This window comes from Microchirus variegatus (genome assembly GCF_963457635.1).
Source record: "Microchirus variegatus genome assembly, chromosome: 15".
Classification (NCBI taxonomy): Eukaryota; Metazoa; Chordata; class Actinopteri; order Pleuronectiformes; family Soleidae; genus Microchirus; species Microchirus variegatus.
Window position 1 is genome coordinate 18997910 of NC_139816.1, and position 21511 is coordinate 19019420.

Consider the following 21511-nt stretch of genomic DNA (forward strand, 5'->3'; position numbering starts at 1 on the left):
TCTTGAAATTGTACACAGTCATAGTCAAGCATGCCCTGAACAAGAATCCGTTGAATATATTTGCATATCTCTTGAAGAATATTTTTAATGAACTTTTGAAAATCAGGAAAGCGATCCATGCACTTGGACATTCCAAGTATGTTGGAATGTCTTGAAATTGTACTCAGTCATAGTCAACGACGCCCTGAACAAGAATCCGTTGAAAATATTTGCATATCGTTTAAGGAATATTTTTAAAGAATTTCTGAAAATCAGGAAAGCGATCCATGCACTTAGGCAGTGACTAAACTTTTTTGTCAAAAAAGACCCCAAAAGTATCTTGGAATGTCTTGAAATTGTACACAGTCATAGTCAAGCATGCCCTGAACAAGAATATGTTGAATATATTTGCATATCTCTTGAAGAATATTTTTAATTAATTTTTGAAAATCCGAAAAGCGATCCATGCACTTGGACATTCCAAGTATGTTGGAATGTCTTGAAATTGTACTCAGTCATAGTCAACGACGCCCTGAACAAGAATCAATTGAAAATATTTGCATATCTCTTAAGGAATATTTTTAATGAATTTTTGAAAATGAGGAAAGTCTGTGCACTTAGGCAGTGACTTAACTTTTTATTCAAAAAAGACCCCAAAAGTATCTTGGAATCTCTTGAAATTGTACACAGTCATAGTCAAGCATGCCCTGAACAAGAATCCGTTGAAGATATTTGCATATCTCTTGAAGAATATTTCTAATGAACTTTTGAAAATCAGGAAAGCGATCCATGCACTTGGACATTCCAAGTATGTTGGAATGTCTTGAAATTGTACTCAGTCATAGTCAACGACGCCCTGAACAAGAATCCGTTGAAAATATTTGCATATCTTTTTAGTAATATTTTTAAAGAATTTCTGAAAATCAGGAAAGCGATCCATGCACTTAGGCAGTGACTTAACTTTTTCGTCAAAAAAGACCCCAAAAGTATCTTGGAATGTCTTGAAATTGTACACAGTCATAGTCAAGAATGCCCTGAACAAGAATCCGTTGAATATATTTGCATATCTCTTGAAGAATATTTTTAATGAATTTTTGAAAATCCGGAAAGCGATCCATGCACTTGGACATTCCAAGTATGTTGGAATGTCTTGAAATTGTACTGAGTCATAGTCAACGACGCCCTGAACAAGAATCCGTTGAAAATATTTGCATATCGCTTAAGGAATATTTTTAATGAATTTTTGAAAATCAGGAAAGCGATCCATGCACTTAGGCAGTGACTTAACTTTTTTGTCAAAAAAGACCCCAAAAGTATCTTGGAATGTCTTGAAATTGTACACAGTCATAGTCAAGCATGCCCTGAACAAGAATCCGTTGAATATATTTGCATATCGTTTAAGGAATATTTTTAAAGAATTTCTGAAAATCAGGAAAGCGATCCATGCACTTGGACATTCCAAGTATGTTGGAATGTCTTGAAATTGTACTCAGTCATAGTCAACGACGCCCTGAACAAGAATCTGTTGAAAATATTTGCATATCTCTTAAGGAATATTTTTAATGAATTTTTGAAAATGAGGAATTTCTGTGCACTTAGGCAGTGACTTAACTTTTTATTCAAAAAAGACCCCAAAAGTATCTTGGAATGTCATGAAATTGTACACAGTCATAGTCAAGCATGCCCTGAACAAGAATCCGTTGAATATATTTGCATATCGCTTAAGGAATATTTTTAATGAATTTTTGAAAATCAGGAAAGCGATCCATGCACTTGGACATTCCAAGTATGTTGGAATGTCTTGAAATTGTACTCAGTCATAGTCAACGACGCCCTGAACAAGAATCCGTTGAAAATATTTGCATATCGCTTCAGGAATATTTTTAATGAATTTTTGAAAATCAGGAAAGCGATCCATGCACTTAGGCAGTGACTTAACTTTTTTGTCAAAAAAGACCCCAAAAGTATCTTGGAATGTCTTGAAATTGTACACAGTCATAGTCAAGCATGCCCTGAACAAGAATCCGTTGAATATATTTGCATATCTCTTGAAGAATATTTGTAATGATTTTTTGAAAATCAGGAAAGCGATCCATGCACTTGGACATTCCAAGTATGTTGGAATGTCTTGAAATTGTACTCAGTCATATTCAACGACGCCCTGAACAAGAATCTATTGAAAATATTTGCATATCTCTTAAGGAATATTTTTAATGAATTTTTGAAAATGAGGAATTTCTGTGCACTTAGGCAGTGACTTAACTTTTTATTCAAAAAAGACCCCAAAAGTATCTTGGAATGTCTTGAAATTGTACACAGTCATAGTCAAGCATGCCCTGAACAAGAATCCGTTGAATATATTTGCATATCTCTTGAAGAATATTTTTAATGAACTTTTGAATATCAGGAAAGCGATCCATGCACTTGGACATTCCGAGTATGTTGGAATGTCTTGAAATTGTACTCAGTCATAGTCAACGACGCCCTGAACAAGAATCCGTTGAAAATATTTGCATATCGCTTAAGGAATATTTTTAATGAATTTTTGAAAATGAGGAAAGTCTGTGCACTTAGGCAGTCACTTAACTTTTTATTCAAAAAAGACCCCAAAAGTATCTTGGAATGTCTTGAAATTGTACACAGTCATAGTCAAGCATGCCCTGAACAAGAATCCGTTGAATATATTTGCATATCTCTTGAAGAATATTTTTAATGAACTTTTGAAAATCAGGAAAGCGATCCATGCACTTGGACATTCCAAGTATGTTGGAATGTCTTGAAATTGTACACAGTCATAGTCAAGCATGCCCTGAACAAGAATCCGTTGAATATATTTGCATATCTCTTGAAGAATATTTTTAATGAACTTTTGAAAATCAGGAAAGCGATCCATGCACTTGGACATTCCAAGTATGTTGGAATGTCTTGAAATTGTACTCAGTCATAGTCAACGACGCCCTGAACAAGAATCCGTTGAAAATATTTGCATATCGCTTAAGGAATATTTTTAATGAATTTTTGAAAATCAGGAAAGCGATCCATGCACTTAGGCAGTGACTTAACTTTTTATTCAAAAAAGACCCAAAAAGTATCTTGGAATGTCTTGAAATTGTACACAGTCATAGTCAAGCATGCCCTGAACAAGAATCCGTTGAATATATTTGCATATCTCTTGAAGAATATTTTTAATGAACTTTTGAAAATCAGGAAAGCGATCCATGCACTTGGACATTCCAAGTATGTTGGAATCTCTTGAAATTGTACTCAGTCATAGTCAACGACGCCCTGAACAAGAATCCGTTGAAAATATTTGCATATCGCTTAAGGAATATTTTTAATGAATTTTTGAATATCAGGAAAGCGATCCATGCACTTAGGCAGTGACTTAACTTTTTCATCAAAAAAGACCCCAAAAGTATCTTGGAATGTCTTGAAATTGTACACAGTCATAGTCAAGCATGCCCTGAACAAGAATCCGTTGAATATATTTGCATATCTCTTGAAGAATATTTTTAATGAATTTTGGAAAATCCAGAAAGGGATCCATGCACTTGGACATGCCAAGTATGTTGGAATGTCTTGAAATTGTACTCAGTCATAGTCAACGACGCCCTGAACAAGAATCAATTGAAAATATTTGCATATCTCTTAAGGAATATTTTTAATGAATTTTTGAAAATGAGGAAAGTCTGTGCACTTAGGCAGTGACTTAACTTTTTATTCAAAAAAGACCCCAAAGGTATCTTGGAATGTCTTGAAATTGTACACAGTCATAGTCAAGCATGCCCTGAACAAGAATCCGTTGAATATATTTGCATATCTCTTGAAGAATATTTTAAATGAACTTTTGAAAATCAGGAAAGCGATCCATGCACTTGGACATTCCAAGTATGTTGGAATGTCTTGAAATTGTACTCAGTCATAGTCAACGACGCCCTGAACAAGAATCCGTTGAAAATATTTGCATATTGCTTAAGGAATATTTTTAATGAATTTTTGAAAATCAGGAAAGCGATCCATGCACTTAGGCAGTGACTTAACTTTTTATTCAAAAAAGACCCCAAAAGTATCTTGGAATGTCTTGATATTGTACACAGTCATAGTCAAGCATGCCCTGAACAAGAATCCGTTGAATATATTTGCATATCTCTTGAAGAATATTTTTAATGAACTTTTGAAAATCAGGAAAGCGATCCATGCACTTGGACATTCACAGTATGTTGGAATGTCTTGAAATTGTACTCAGTCATAGTCAACGACGCCCTGAACAAGAATCCGTTGAAAATATTTGCATATCGTTTAAGGAATATTTTTAAAGAATTTCTGAAAATCAGGAAAGCGATCCATGCACTTAGGCAGTGACTTAACTTTTTCGTCAAAAAAGACCCCAAAAGTATCTTGGAATGTCTTGAAATTGTACACAGTCATAGTCAAGCATGCCCTGAACAAGAATCCGTTGAATATATTTGCATATCTCTTGAAGAATATTTTTAATGAATTTTTGAAAATCCGGAAAGCGATCCATGCACTTGGACATTCCAAGTATGTTGGAATGTCTTGAAATTGTACTCAGTCATAGTCAACAACGCCCTGAACAAGAATCCATTGAAAATATTTGCATATCTCTTAAGGAATATTTTTAATGAATTTTTGAAAATGAGGAAAGTCTGTGCACTTAGGCAGTGACTTAACTTTTTATTCAAAAAAGACCCAAAAAGTATCTTGGAATGTCTTGAAATTGTACACAGTCATAGTCAAGCATGCCCTGAACAAGAATCCATGAATATATTTGCATATCTCTTGAAGAATATTTTTAATGAACTTTTGAAAATCAGGAAAGCGATCCATGCACTTGGACATTCCAAGTATGTTGGAATGTTTTGAAATTGTACTCAGTCATAGTCAACGACGCCCTGAACAAGAATCCGTTGAAAATATTTGCATATCGCTTAAGGAATATTTTTAATGAATTTTTGAAAATCAGGAAAGCGATCCATGCACTTAGGCAGTGACTTAACTTTTTATTCAAAAAAGACCCCAAAAGTATCTTGGAATGTCTTGAAATTGTACACAGTCATAGTCAAGCATGCCCTGAACAAGAATCCGTTGAATATATTTGCATATCTCCTGAAGAATATTTTTAATGAATTTTTGAAAATCCGAAAAGCGATCCATGCACTTGGACATTCCAAGTATGTTGGAATGTCTTGAAATTGTACTCAGTCATAGTCAACGACGCCCTGAACAAGAATCTGTTGAAAATATTTGCATATCTCTTAAGGAATATTTTTAATGAATTTTTGAAAATGAGGAATTTCTGTGCACTTAGGCAGTGACTTAACTTTTTATTCAAAAAAGACCCCAAAAGTATCTTGGAATGTCATGAAATTGTACACAGTCATAGTCAAGCATGCCCTGAACAAGAATCCGTTGAATATATTTGCATATCGCTTAAGGAATATTTTTAATGAATTTTTGAAAATCAGGAAAGCGATCCATGCACTTGGACATTCCAAGTATGTTGGAATGTCTTGAAATTGTACTCAGTCATAGTCAACGACGCCCTGAACAAGAATCCGTTGAAAATATTTGCATATCGCTTAAGGAATATTTTTAATGAATTTTTGAAAATCAGGAAAGCGATCCATGCACTTAGGCAGTGACTTAACTTTTTTGTCAAAAAAGACCCCAAAAGTATCTTGGAATGTCTTGAAATTGTACACAGTCATAGTCAAGCATGCCCTGAACAAGAATCCGTTGAATATATTTGCATATCTCTTGAAGAATATTTGTAATGAACTTTTGAAAATCAGGAAAGCGATCCATGCACTTGGACATTCCAAGTATGTTGGAATGTCTTGAAATTGTACTCAGTCATATTCAACGACGCCCTGAACAAGAATCTATTGAAAATATTTGCATATCTCTTAAGGAATATTTTTAATGAATTTTTGAAAATGAGGAATTTCTGTGCACTTAGGCAGTGACTTAACTTTTTATTCAAAAAAGACCCCAAAAGTATCTTGGAATGTCTTGAAATTGTACACAGTCATAGTCAAGCATGCCCTGAACAAGAATCCGTTGAATATATTTGCATATCTCTTGAAGAATATTTTTAATGAACTTTTGAATATCAGGAAAGCGATCCATGCACTTGGACATTCCAAGTATGTTGGAATGTCTTGAAATTGTACTCAGTCATAGTCAACGACGCCCTGAACAAGAATCCGTTGAAAATATTTGCATATCGCTTAAGGAATATTTTTAATGAATTTTTGAAAATCAGGAAAGCGATCCATGCACTTAGGCAGTGACTTAACTTTTTTGTCAAAAAAGACCCCAAAAGTATCTTGGAATGTCTTGAAATTGTACACAGTCATAGTCAAGCATGCCCTGAACAAGAATCCGTTGAATATATTTGCATATCTCTTGAAGAATATTTTTAATGAATTTTTGAAAATCCGGAAAGCTATCCATGCACTTGGACATTCCAAGTAAGTTGGAATGTCTTGAAATTGTACTCAGTCATAGTCAACGACGCCCTGAACAAGAATCTATTGAAAATATTTGCATATCTCTTAAGGAATATTTTTAATGAATTTTTGAAAATGAGGAATTTCTGTGCACTTAGGCAGTGATTTAACTTTTTATTCAAAAAAGACCCCAAAAGTATCTTGGAATGTCTTGAAATTGTACACAGTCATAGTCAAGCATGCCCTGAACAAGAATCCGTTGAATATATTTGCATATCGCTTAAGGAATATTTTTAATGAATTTTTGAAAATCAGGAAAGCGATCCATGCACTTGGACATTCCAAGTATGTTGGAAAATTTCGTGAAATTGTACTCAGTCATAGTCAACGACGCCCTGAACAAGAATCCGTTGAAAATATTTGCATATCACTTCAGGGATATTTTTAATGAATTTTTGAAAATCAGGAAAGCGATCCATGCACTTAGGCAGTGACTTAACTTTTTTGTCAAAAAAGACCCCAAAAGTATCTTGGAATGTCTTGAAATTGTACACAGTCATAGTCAAGCATGCCCTGAACAAGAATCCGTTGAATATATTTGCATATCTCTTGAAGAATATTTTTAATGAACTTTTGAAAATCAGGAAAGCGATCCATGCACTTGGACATTCCAAGTATGTTGGAATGTCTTGAAATTGTACTCAGTCATAGTCAACGACGCCCTGAACAAGAATCAATTGAAAATATTTGCATATCTCTTAAGGAATATTTTTAATGAATTTTTGAAAATGAGGAAAGTCTGTGCACTGAGGCAGTGACTTAACTTTTTATTCAAAAAAGACCCCAAAAGTATCTTGGAATGTCTTGAAATTGTACACAGTCATAGTCAAGCATGCCCTGAACAAGAATCCGTTGAATATATTTGCATATCTCTTGAAGAATATTTTTAATGAACTTTTGAAAATCAGGAAAGCGATCCATGCACTTGGACATTCCAAGTATGTTGGAATGTCTTGAAATTGTACTCAGTCATAGTCAACGACGCCCTAAACAAGAATCCGTTGAAAATATTTGCATATCGCTTAAGGAATATTTTTTTAATGAATTTTTGAAAATCAGGAAGGCGATCCATGCACTTAGGCAGTGACTTAACTTTTTCGTCAAAAAAGACCCCAAAAGTATCTTGGAATGTCTTGAAATTGTACACAGTCATAGTCAAGCATGCCCTGAACAAGAATCCGTTGAATATATTTGCATATCGCTTAAGGAATATTTTTAATGAATTTTTGAAAATCAGGAAAGCGATCCATGCACTTGGACATTCCAAGTATGTTGGAATGTCTTGAAATTGTACTCAGTCATAGTCAACGACGCCCTGAACAAGAATCCGTTGAAAATATTTGCATATCGCTTAAGGAATATTTTTAATGAATTTTTGAAAATCAGGAAAGCGATCCATGCACTTAGGCAGTGACTTAACTTTTTCGTCAAAAAAGACCCCAAAAGTATCTTGGAATGTCTTGAAATTGTACACAGTCATAGTCAAGCATGCCCTGAACAAGAATCCGTTGAATATATTTGCATATCTCTTGAAGAATATTTTTAATGAACTTTTGAAAATCAGAAAAGAGATCCATGCACTTGGACATTCCAAGTATGTTGGAATGTCTTGAAATTGTACTCAGTCATAGTCAACGACGCCCTGAACAAGAATCCGTTGAAAATATTTGCATATCGCTTCAGGAATATTTTTAATGAATTTTTGAAAATCAGGAAAGCGATCCATGCACTTAGGCAGTGACTTAACTTTTTCGTCAAAAAAGACCCCAAAAGTATCTTGGAATGTCTTGAAATTGTACACAGTCATAGTCAAGCATGCCCTGAACAAGAATCCATGAATATATTTGCATATCTCTTGAAGAATATTTTTAATGAACTTTTGAAAATCAGGAAAGCGATCCATGCACTTGGACATTCCAAGTATGTTGGAATGTCTTGAAATTGTACTCAGTCATAGTCAACGACGCCCTGAACAAGAATCAATTGAAAATATTTGCATATCTCTTAAGGAATATTTTTAATGAATTTTTGAAAATGAGGAAAGTCTGTGCACTTAGGCAGTGACTTAACTTTTTATTCAAAAAAGACCCCAAAAGTATCTTGGAATGTCTTGAAATTGTACACAGTCATAGTCAAGCATGCCCTGAACAAGAATCCGTTGAATATATTTGCATATCTCTTAAGGAATATTTTTAATGAATTTTTGAAAATGAGGAAAGTCTGTGCACTTAGGCAGTGACTTAACTTTTTATTCAAAAAAGACCCCAAAAGTATCTTGGAATGTCTTGAAATTGTACACAGTCATAGTCAAGCATGCCCTGAACAAGAATCCGTTGAATATATTTGCATATCTCTTGAAGAATATTTTTAATGAACTTTTGAAAATCAGGAAAGCGATCCATGCACTTGGACATTCCAAGTATGTTGGAATGTCTTGAAATTGTACTCAGTCATAGTCAACGACGCCCTGAACAAGAATCCGTTGAAAATATTTGCATATCGCTTAAGGAATATTTTTAATGAATTTTTGAAAATGAGGAAAGCGATCCATGCACTTAGGCAGTGACTTAACTTTTTTGTCAAAAAAGACCCCAAAAGTATCTTGGAATGTCTTGAAATTGTACACAGTCATAGTCAAGCATGCCCTGAACAAGAATCCGTTGAATATATTTGCATATCTCTTGAAGAATATTTGTAATGAACTTTTGAAAATCAGGAAAGCGATCCATGCACTTGGACATTCCAAGTATGTTGGAATGTCTTGAAATTGTACTCAGTCATAGTCAACGACGCCCTGAACAAGAATCCGTTGAAAATTTTTGCATATCGCTTAAGGAATATTTTTAATGAATTTTTGAAAATCAGGAAAGCGATCCATGCACTTAGGCAGTGACTTTACTTTTTCGTCAAAAAAGACCCCAAAAGTATCTTGGAATGTCTTGAAATTGTACACAGTCATAGTCAAGCATGCCCTGAACAAGAATCCGTTGAATATATTTGCATATCTCCTGAAGAATATTTTAAATGAATTTTTGAAAAACCGGAAAGCGATCCATGCACTTGGACATTCCAAGTATGTTGGAATGTCTTGAAATTGTACTCAGTCATAGTCAACGACTCCCTGAACAAGAATCTGTTGAAAATATTTGCATATCGCTTAAGGAATATTTTTAATGAATTTTTGAAAATGAGGAAAGTCTGTGCACTTAGGCAGTCACTTAACTTTTTATTCAAAAAAGACCCCAAAAGTATCTTGGAATGTCTTGAAATTGTACACAGTCATAGTCAATCATGCCCTGAACAAGAATCAGTTGAATATATTTGCATATCTCTTGAAGAATATTTTAAATGAACTTTTGAAAATCAGGAAAGCGATCCAGGCACTTGGACATTCCAAGTATGTTGGAATGTCTTGAAATTGTACACAGTCATAGTCAAGCATGCCCTGAACAAGAATCCGTTGAATATATTTGCATATCTCTTGAAGAATATTTTTAATGAACTTTTGAAAATCAGGAAAGCGATCCATGCACTTGGACATTCCAAGTATGTTGGAATGTCTTGAAATTGTACTCAGTCATAGTCAACGACGCCCTGAACAAGAATCCGTTGAAAATATTTGCATATCGTTTAAGGAATTTTTTTTAAGAATTTCTGAAAATCAGGAAAGCGATCCATGCACTTAGGCAGTGACTTAACTTTTTCGTCAAAAAAGACCCCAAAAGTATCTTGGAATGTCTTGAAATTGTACACAGTCATAGTCAAGCATGCCCTGAACAAGAATCCGTTGAATATATTTGCATATCTCTTGAAGAATATTTTTAATGAATTTTTGAAAATCAGGAAAGCGATCCATGCACTTGGACATTCCAAGTATGTTGGAATGTCTTGAAATTGTACTCAGTCATAGTCAACGACGCCCTGAACAAGAATCCGTTGAAAATATTTGCATATCGCTTAAGGAATATTTTTAATGAATTTTTGAAAATCAGGAAAGCGATCCATGCACTTAGGCAGTGACTTAACTTTTTTGTCAAAAAAGACCCCAAAAGTATCTTGGAATGTCTTGAAATTGTACACAGTCATAGTCAAGCATGCCCTGAACAAGAATCCGTTGAATATATTTGCATATCTCTTGAAGAATATTTTTAATGAATTTTTGAAAATCCGAAAAGCGATCCATGCACTTGGACATTCCAAGTATGTTGGAATGTCTTGAAATTGTACTCAGTCATAGTCAACGACGCCCTGAACAAGAATCAATTGAAAATATTTGCATATCTCTTAAGGAATATTTTTAATGAATTTTTGAAAATGAGGAAAGTCTGTGCACTTAGGCAGTGACTTAACTTTTTATTCAAAAAAGACCCCAAAAGTATCTTGGAATGTCTTGAAATTGTACACAGTCATAGTCAAGCATGCCCTGAACAAGAATCCGTTGAATATATTTGCATATCTCTTGGAGAATATTTTTAATGAACTTTTGAAAATCCGAAAAGCGATCCATGCACTTGGACATTCCAAGTATGTTAGAATGTCTTGAAATTGTACTCAGTCATAGTCAACGACGCCCTGAACAAGAATCCGTTGAAAATATTTGCATATCGTTTAAGGAATATTTTTAAAGAATTTCTAAAAATCAGGAAAGCGATCCATGCACTTAGGCAGTGACTTAACTTTTTATTCAAAAAAGACCCCAAAAGTATCTTGGAATGTCTTGAAATTGTACACAGTCATAGTCAAGAATGCCCTGAACAAGAATCCGTTGAATATATTTGCATATCTCTTGAAGAATATTTTTAATGAATTTTTGAAAATCCGGAAAGCGATCCATGCACTTGGACATTCCAAGTATGTTGGAATGTCTTGAAATTGTACTCAGTCATAGTCAACGACGCCCTGAACAAGAATCCATTGAAAATATTTGCATATCTCTTAAGGAATATTTTTAATGAATTTTTGAAAATGATGAAAGTCTGTGCACTTAGGCAGTGACTTAACTTTTTATTCAAAAAAGACCCCAAAGGTATCTTGGAATGTCTTGAAATTGTACACAGTCATAGTCAAGCATGCCCTGAACAAGAATCCGTTGAATATATATGCATATCTCTTGAAGAATATTTTTAATGAACTTTTGAAAATCAGGAAAGCGATCCATGCACTTGGACATTCCAAGTATGTTGGAATGTCTTGAAATTGTACTCAGTCATAGTCAACGACGCCCTGAACAAGAATCCGTTGAAAATATTTGCATATCGCTTAAGGAATATTTTTAATGAATTTTTGAAAATCAGGAAAGCGATCCATGCACTTAGGCAGTGACTTAACTTTTTTGTCAAAAAAGACCCCAAAAGTATCTTGGAATGTCTTGAAATTGTACACAGTCATAGTCAAGCATGCCCTGAACAAGAATCCGTTGAATATATTTGCATATCTCTTGAAGAATATTTTTAATGAATTTTTGAAAATCCGTAAAGCGATCCATGCACTTGGACATTCCAAGTATGTTGGAATGTCTTGAAATTGTACTCAGTCATAGTCAACGACGCCCTGAACAAGAATCAATTGAAAATATTTGCATATCTCTCTTTAGGAATATTTTAAATGAATTTTTGAAAATGAGGAAAGTCTGTGCACTTAGGCAGTGACTTAACTTTTTATTCAAAAAAGACCCCAAAAGTATCTTGGAATGTCTTGAAATTGTACACAGTCATAGTCAAGCATGCCCTGAACAAGAATCCGTTGAATATATTTGCATATCTCTTGAAGAATATTTTTAATGAACTTTTGAAAATCAGGAAAGCGATCCATGCACTTGGACATTCCAAGTATGTTGGAATGTCTTGAAATTGTACTCAGTCATAGTCAACGACGCCCTGAACAAGAATCAATTGAAAATATTTGCATATCTCTTAAGGAATATTTTTAATGAATTTTTGAAAATGAGGAAAGTCTGTGCACTTAGGCAGTGACTTAACTTTTTATTCAAAAAAGACCCCAAAAGTATCTTGGAATGTCTTGAAATTGTACACAGTCATAGTCAAGCATGCCCTGAACAAGAATCCGTTGAATATATTTGCATATCTCTTGAAGAATATTTTTAATGAACTTTTGAAAATCAGGAAAGCGATCCATGCACTTGGACATTCCAAGTATGTTGGAATGTCTTGAAATTGTACTCAGTCATAGTCAACGATGCCCTGAACAAGAATCCGTTGAAAATATTTGCATATCGTTTAAGGAATTTTTTTTAAGAATTTCTGAAAATCAGGAAAGCGATCCATGCACTTAGGCAGTGACTTAACTTTTTCGTCAAAAAAGACCCCAAAAGTATCTTGGAATGTCTTGAAATTGTACACAGTCATAGTCAAGCATGCCCTGAACAAGAATCCGTTGAATATATTTGCATATCTCTTGAAGAATATTTTTAATGAATTTTTGAAAATCAGGAAAGCGATCCATGCACTTGGACATTCCAAGTATGTTGGAATGTCTTGAAATTGTACTCAGTCATAGTCAACAACGCCCTGAACAAGAATCCATTGAAAATATTTGCATATCGCTTAAGGAATATTTTAAATGAATTTTTGAAAATCAGGATAGCGATCCATGCACTTAGGCAGTGACTAAACTTTTTATTCAAAAAAGACCCCAAAAGTATCTTGGAATGTCTTGAAATTGTACACAGTCATAGTCAAGCATGCCCTGAACAAGAATCCGTTGAATATATTTGCATATCTCTTGAAGAATATTTTTAATGAACTTTTGAAAATCAGGAAAGCGATCCATGCACTTGGACATTCCAAGTATGTTGGAATGTCTTGAAATTGTACTCAGTCATAGTCAACGACGCCCTGAACAAGAATCCGTTGAAAATATTTGCATATCGCTTAAGGAATATTTTTAATGAATTTTTGAAAATCAGGAAAGCGATCCATGCACTTAGGCAGTGACTTAACTTTTTCGTCAAAAAAGACCCCAAAAGTATCTTGGAATGTCTTGAAATTGTACACAGTCATAGTCAAGCATGCCCTGAACAAGAATCCGTTGAATATATTTGCATATCTCTTGAAAAATATTTTTAATGAACTTTTGAAAATCAGGAAATTGATCCATGCACTTGGACATTCCAAGTATGTTGGAATGTCTTGAAATTGTACTCGGTCATAGTCAACGACGCCCTGAACAAGAATCCATTGAAAATATTTGCATATCTCTTAAGGAATATTTTTAATGAATTTTTGAAAATGATGAAAGTCTGTGCACTTAGGCAGTGACTTAACTTTTTATTCAAAAAAGACCCCAAAAGTATCTTGGAATGTCTTGAAATTGTACACAGTCATAGTCAAGCATGCCCTGAACAAGAATCCGTTGAATATATTTGCATATCTCTTGAAGAATATTTTTAATGAACTTTTGAAAATCAGGAAAGCGATCCATGTACTTGGACATTCAAAGTATGTTGGAATGTCTTGAAATTGTACTCGGTCATAGTCAACGACGCCCTGAACAAGAATCCGTTGAAAATATTTGCATATCGCTTAAGGAATATTTTTAATGAATTTTTGAAAATCAGGAAAGCGATCCATGCACTTAAGCAGTGACTTAACTTTTTCGTCAAAAAAGACCCCAAAAGTATCTTGGAATGTCTTGAAATTGTACACAGTCATAGTCAAGCATGCCCTGAACAAGAATTCGTTGAATATATTTGCATATCTCTTGAAGAATATTTTTAATGAATTTTTGAAAATCCGGAAAGCGATCCATGCACTTGGACATTCCAAGTATGTTGGAATGTCTTGAAATTGTATTCGGTCATAGTCAACGACGCCCTGAACAAGAATCCATTGAAAATATTTGCATATCTCTTAAGGAATATTTTTAATGAATTTTTGAAAATGATGAAAGTCTGTGCACTTAGGCAGTGACTTAACTTTTTATTCAAAAAAGACCCCAAAGGTATCTTGGAATGTCTTGAAATTGTACACAGTCATAGTCAAGCATGCCCTGAACAAGAATCCGTTGAATATATTTGCATATCTCTTGGAGAATATTTTTAATGAACTTTTGAAAATCAGGAAAGCGATCCATGCACTTGGACATTCCAAGTATGTTAGAATGTCTTGAAATTGTACTCAGTCATAGTCAACGACGCCCTGAACAAGAATCCGTTGAAAATATTTGCATATCGTTTAAGGAATTTTTTTAATGAATTTCTGAAAATCAGGAAAGCGATCCATGCACTTAGGCAGTGACTTAACTTTTTCGTCAAAAAAGACCCCAAAAGTATCTTGGAATGTCTTGAAATTGTACACAGTCATAGTCAAGCATGCCCTGAACAAGAATCCGTTGAATATATTTGCATATCTCTTGAAGAATATTTTTAATGAATTTTTGAAAATCCGGAAAGCGATCCATGCACTTGGACATTCCAAGTATGTTGGAATGTCTTGAAATTGTACTCAGTCATAGTCAACGACGCCCTGAACAAGAATCCGTTGAAAATATTTGCATATCGCTTAAGGAATATTTTTAATGAATTTTTGAAAATCAGGAAAGCGGTCCATGCACTTAGGCAGTGACTTAACTTTTTTGTCAAAAAAGACCCCAAAAGTATCTTGGAATGTCTTGAAATTGTACACAGTCATAGTCAAGCATGCCCTGAACAAGAATCCGTTGAATATATTTGCATATCTCTTGAAGAATATTTTTAATGAATTTTTGAAAATCCAAAAAGCGATCCATGCACTTGGACATTCCAAGTATGTTGGAATGTCTTGAAATTGTACTCAGTCATAGTCAACGACGCCCTGAACAAGAATCCGTTGAAAATATTTGCATATCTCTTAAGGAATATTTTTAATGAATTTTTGAAAATGAGGAAAGTCTGTGCACTTAGGCAGTGACTTAACTTTTTATTCAAAAAAGACCCCAAAAGTATCTTGGAATGTCTTGAAATTGTACACAGTCATAGTCAAGCATGCCCTGAACAAGAATCCGTTGAATATATTTGCATATCTCTTGAAGAATATTTTTAATGAACTTTTGAAAATCAGGAAAGCGATCCATGCACTTGGACATTCCAAGTATGTTGGAATGTCTTGAAATTGTACTCAGTCATAGTCAACGACGCCCTGAACAAGAATCCGTTGAAAATATTTGCATATCGCTTAAGGAATATTTTTAATGAATTTTTGAAAATCAGGAAAGCGGTCCATGCACTTAGGCAGTGACTTAACTTTTTTGTCAAAAAAGACCCCAAAAGTATCTTGGAATGTCTTGAAATTGTACACAGTCATAGTCAAGCATGCCCTGAACAAGAATCCGTTGAATATATTTGCATATCTCTTGAAGAATATTTTTAATGAACTTTTGAAAATCAGGAAAGTGATCCATGCACTTGGACATTCCAAGTATGTTGGAATGTCTTGAAATTGTACTCAGTCATAGTCAACGACGCCCTGAACAAGAATCCGTTGAAAATATTTGCATATCGCTTAAGGAATATTTTTAATGAATTTTTGAAAATCAGGAAAGCGATCCATGCACTTAGGCAGTGACTTAACTTTTTCGTCAAAAAAGACCCCAAAAGTATCTTGGAATGTCTTGAAATTGTACACAGTCATAGTCAAGCATGCCCTGAACAAGAATCCGTTGAATATATTTGCATATCTCTTGAAGAATATTTTTAATGAACTTTTGAAAATCAGGAAAGTGATCCATGCACTTGGACATTCCAAGTATGTTGGAATGTCTTGAAATTGTACTCAGTCATAGTCAACGACGCCCTGAACAAGAATCCGTTGAAAATATTTGCATATCGCTTAAGGAATATTTTTAATGAATTTTTGAAAATGAGGAAAGTCTGTGCACTAAGGCAGTCACTTAACTTTTTATTCAAAAAAGACCCCAAAAGTATCTTGGAATGTCTTGAAATTGTACACAGTCATAGTCAAGCATGCCCTGAACAAGAATCCGTTGAATATATTTGCATATCTCTTGAACAATATTTTTAATGAACTTTTGAAAATCAGGAAAGCGATCCATGCACTTGGACATTCCAAGTATGTTGGAATGTCTTGAAATTGTACTCAGTCATAGTCAACAACGCCCTGAACAAGAATCCGTTGAAAATATTTGCATATCGCTTAAGGAATATTTTTAATGAATTTTTGAAAATCAGGAAAGCGATCCATGCACTTAGGCAGTGACTTAACTTTTTCGTCAAAAAAGACCCCAAAAGTATCTTGGAATGTCTTGAAATTGTACACAGTTATAGTCAAGCATGCCCTGAACAAGAATCCGTTGAAAATATTTGCATATCTCTTGAAGAATATTTTAAATGAATTTTTGAAAAACCGGAGAGCGATCCATGCACTTGGACATTCCAAGTATGTTGGAATGTCTTGAAATTGTACTCAGTCATAGTCAACGACTCCCTGAACAAGAATCTGTTGAAAATATTTGCATATCGCTTAAGGAATATTTTTAATGAATTTTTGAAAATGAGGAAAGTCTGTGCACTTAGGCAGTCACTTAACTTTTTATTCAAAAAAGACCCCAAAAGTATCTTGGAATGTCTTGAAATTGTACACAGTCATAGTCAAGCATGCCCTGAACAAGAATCCGTTGAATATATTTGCATATCTCTTGAAGAATATTTTAAATGAACTTTTGAAAATCAGGAAAGCGATCCATGCACTTGGACATTCCAAGTATGTTGGAATGTCTTGAAATTGTACTCAGTCATTGTCAACGACGCCCTGAACAAGAATCCGTTGAAAATGTTTGCATATCGCTTAAGGAATATTTTTAATGAATTTTTGAAAATCAGGAAAGCGATCCATGCACTTAGGCAGTGACTTTACTTTTTCGTCAAAAAAGACCCCAAAAGTATCTTGGAATGTCTTGAAATTGTACACAGTCATAGTCAAGCATGCCCTGAACAAGAATCCGTTGAATATATTTGCATATCTCTTGAAGAATATTTTAAATGAATTTTTGAAAAACCGGAAAGCGATCCATGCACTTGGACATTCCAAGTATGTTGGAATGTCTTGAAATTGTACTCAGTCATAGTCAACGACTCCCTGAACAAGAATCTGTTGAAAATATTTGCATATCGCTTAAGGAATATTTTTAATGAATTTTTGAAAATGAGGAAAGTCTGTGCACTTAGGCAGTCACTTAACTTTTTATTCAAAAAAGACCCCAAAAGTATCTTGGAATGTCTTGAAATTGTACACAGTCATAGTCAAGCATGCCCTGAACAAGAATCCGTTGAATATATTTGCATATCTCTTGAAGAATATTTTAAATGAACTTTTGAAAATCAGGAAAGCGATCCATGCACTTGGACATTCCAAGTATGTTGGAATGTCTTGAAATTGTACTCAGTCATTGTCAACGACGCCCTGAACAAGAATCCGTTGAAAATATTTGCATATCTCTTGAAGAATATTTTTAATGAATTTTTGAAAATCCGGAAAGCGATCCATGCACTTGGACATTCCAAGTATGTTGGAATGTCTTGAAATTGTACTCAGTCATAGTCAACGACGCCCTGAACAAGAATCCATTGAAAATATTTGCATATCTCTTAAGAAATATTTTTAATGAATTTTTGAAAATGAGGAAAGTCCGTGCACTTAGGCAGTGACTTAACCTTTTATTCAAAAAAGACCCCAAAAGTATCTTGGAATGTCTTGAAATTGTACACAGTCATAGTCAAGCACGCCCTGAACAAGAATCCGTTGAAAATATTTGCATATCGCTTAAGGAATATTTTTAATGCATTTTTGAAAATCAGGAAAGCGATCCATGCACTTAGGCAGTGACTTAACTTTTTTGTCAAAAAAGACCCCAAAAGTATCTTGGAATGTCTTGAAATTGTACACAGTCATAGTCAATCATGCCCTGAACAAGAATCTGTTGAATATATTTGCATATCTCTTGAAGAATATTTTTAATGAACTTTTGAAAATCAGGAAAGCGATCCATGCACTTGGACATTCAAAGTATGTTGGAATGTCTTGAAATTGTACTCAGTCATAGTCAACGATGCCCTGAACAAGAATCCGTTGAAAACATTTGCATATCGCTTAACGAATATTTTTAATGAATTTTTGAAAATCAGGAAAGCGATCCATGCACTTAGGCAGTGACTTAACTTTTTCGTCAAAAAAGACCCCAAAAGTATCTTGGAATGTCTTGAAATTGTACACAGTCATAGTCAAGCATGCCCTGAACAAGAATCCGTTGAATATATTTGCACCTTTACACCTGCAGTGCACAGGCCTCATGTGTTGCACCATGACCAAAATAAAACAGCATTATATCACTCTGAAAGCATCGACTGGAGGCGCTGAATGTTTATCCTCATGCTGAGGTCAATGTGCTCTGTTGTTTTTTTACATGACTGCTTCATCTATTCACATATAAGGCTTTTTAAGGCACCACTCAATACCGAGTTTCATGCTCACACAGTTTCACAGGCGGCAGTCCGACGCTGTCCTATATTACTTAGAAATACACACATACCCACGCACATTGAGACCCGACAGATCGCAGTTGGCATCCGTAGCCTAGATTTGAAGATAGTCAGTCCTACCTCCTCTTATCCAAAGGAAGTAGAGCTCAGCAAGGGGGCAGCCGGGGGCCAGAATGTAGCCACAGCTTGGGGAGGAGAGGAAAAGCGAGGATACTATCAGTGTCTCTATCTGCGGAAGGTGGCACAAGACAAGACGAAGGCCACACCTTTCATTAAACCTCACCTTCCTGTGCTTGTTCTCATGTGTATGTGTGTTTTTGTGTTTCTATAGTGATTTAAAAAAAAACAGCCAAGGGTGTGGAAAATAAAACTCTGTGATAAGTCGTCATCCATCGTGTTCTGCTCATTCTATTTTTTTTTAGTTATGAAACTGTTCAAACAGTGATTTTACTTTCTGTGATAGGTGGCACTTTTTCCAGTTTTGTGTTGGTTTAGTTTAATTGTGCTTCTCTGCAGTGCAGGAGACGTTCCAACCATGTCAGTAAATCTTCATCTGACATTTGCATTGTGCAGAACACAATAGAGTGGCCTGAAAGGCTCCATAAGATGGATTGATATCTGCAGTGGACACCGCAACCTATCGCACTTACCCATAAAGGCTGTGAAGCGCCTCTCCCGATGCAGCATCTATCGCTACAACATAGCAACGTTAAGAACTGCGAGCTCAAACATAAAATCTACAACATCTGACGTGAAACCATGTTAGGGAAAAAGCACCAGAGGAGACGAGTTCACAGAGCAAACTGAATAACATTAATCCTTAGCATCCAAACACAGTTAAAGTTACTGATCCAAAAACAAGTCTTAGAACTGCCTCAGATACCTGAAGCACTGTGTGCTGCAGCAACCTTTAAAAGAAAGCAAGACTCGGCAAAAAAAAAAAATACACGAGTGCTATCAAAGTGGTGAAGTTGCAGAATGAGGAGGAAACAAATGAGTTCTCAAATCTGCCTCTTTATAATGTAATGGGTTACTTGAAAACATAAGCAAATGCCTGTTAGATTCAAACCAGTTCTGATTAAGCCCATCATGTCCACATGATTCTCTCTGTGTTTCTCAGTATAGTTGGGTTTAGATCGACTTGTTTTGCACACATGTCGTGATTCTTTATGTCAAACAGAGGGAGGCAACAGTAACGTTGCACTACAAATAGATTAGATTATGACTGGAAAACAACAACACATAAACACCCATGAGAAGTTTCAGTGTGAATTATGCTGCTAAAAAAAAGTAATTTAAATGCTTCTTGGGCCCGTCCATCTTTGCACTGCTGCTGTATACACACAAACACTCCCTCAGTCAGGATACTAGAGCGCAACATACAAAAAATTGTTTGGTGTTAAGGCAGTACAACAACAAAAACAAATCATCTTCAGTAAAGCATCTTTAGATGCAGCATATGTGTTTTGACAAACTGCATGAACTGCAGAAATCATTAGCTGAGCCCCATCTGATGTTCACCCAACCTCACAAAGTGAATCAGCTGTCGGTTCACAATGCTGTGTCAGTTGTGTGTGTGTGGCTTATGGGAAGCCCTGAGAGATTACAGAGCATATAGCTATACCATCAGGACTATAGGACAAAGCCAAAAAAGCCCTGACTGACACAGTCAAGGATGCACCCAATCCCTCAAAACATGTTCAGAGAGTAGATCGCTTCAAAGTTAAGCTAGTGGTTGAAGGAAGGAGGACGGATATGAAGTATATGTCCGTCCAACCTGGTTCTGCAGAGACAGATTCTTCAGTCTGTTTGATGGTGACCAGCTTTAACTTGAAGACATAGATAGAGATTTTGAGATGACATGATGCTGAAAGAACACCTTATGTGATGAGAGAAGACCTGATGTTGGACAGGAAACTATTCCACAGCTTGGTGGCAGCAACAGAGGAAGCTCTGTCTCTCTTAGATTTCAAGGGAGAGATGGGGAGTGACATGGGCTGATGCGAGGGTGACCTCGGAGCAGAAATAGGGACGAGACGATCAGATATACACTAAGGACCAAGACCATTGAGAGTTTTGCAAACAACATATTAACATTTTTAGATGAATTCTGTATTTATAGGCAACCAGTGAAGGTGCACCTTCACTGCATGCGAGGAGTCGTGAAGAAGCTATTTTTAAACATTGTTAAAACAATGTTTTGATAATGAGTAGCAGTGCATCCACCGTTCCAGAGGGGGGAGCTGCGCCTCTGAGAGCGGGTGTGCTGATTATGTCACTTCCGGGTATTGGCCAATCACAATGCTGCAGCTAAAAAGATGGATATTCTGTCATGTTTCACAAAGCACAGTCAGAGTTTACCCAGTTGAAGCAGATTACGCTGATGGCTTCTAGTGATTTGCTGCTCTCAGAGATGCACTGAACTCTCTTAGATTGTCCGGAGTGGCTGCATGTGTGAATGCAGACGTCCATAGAAGTCGTGCCAGCTCCCTTAGTGTAAACGCAGGTA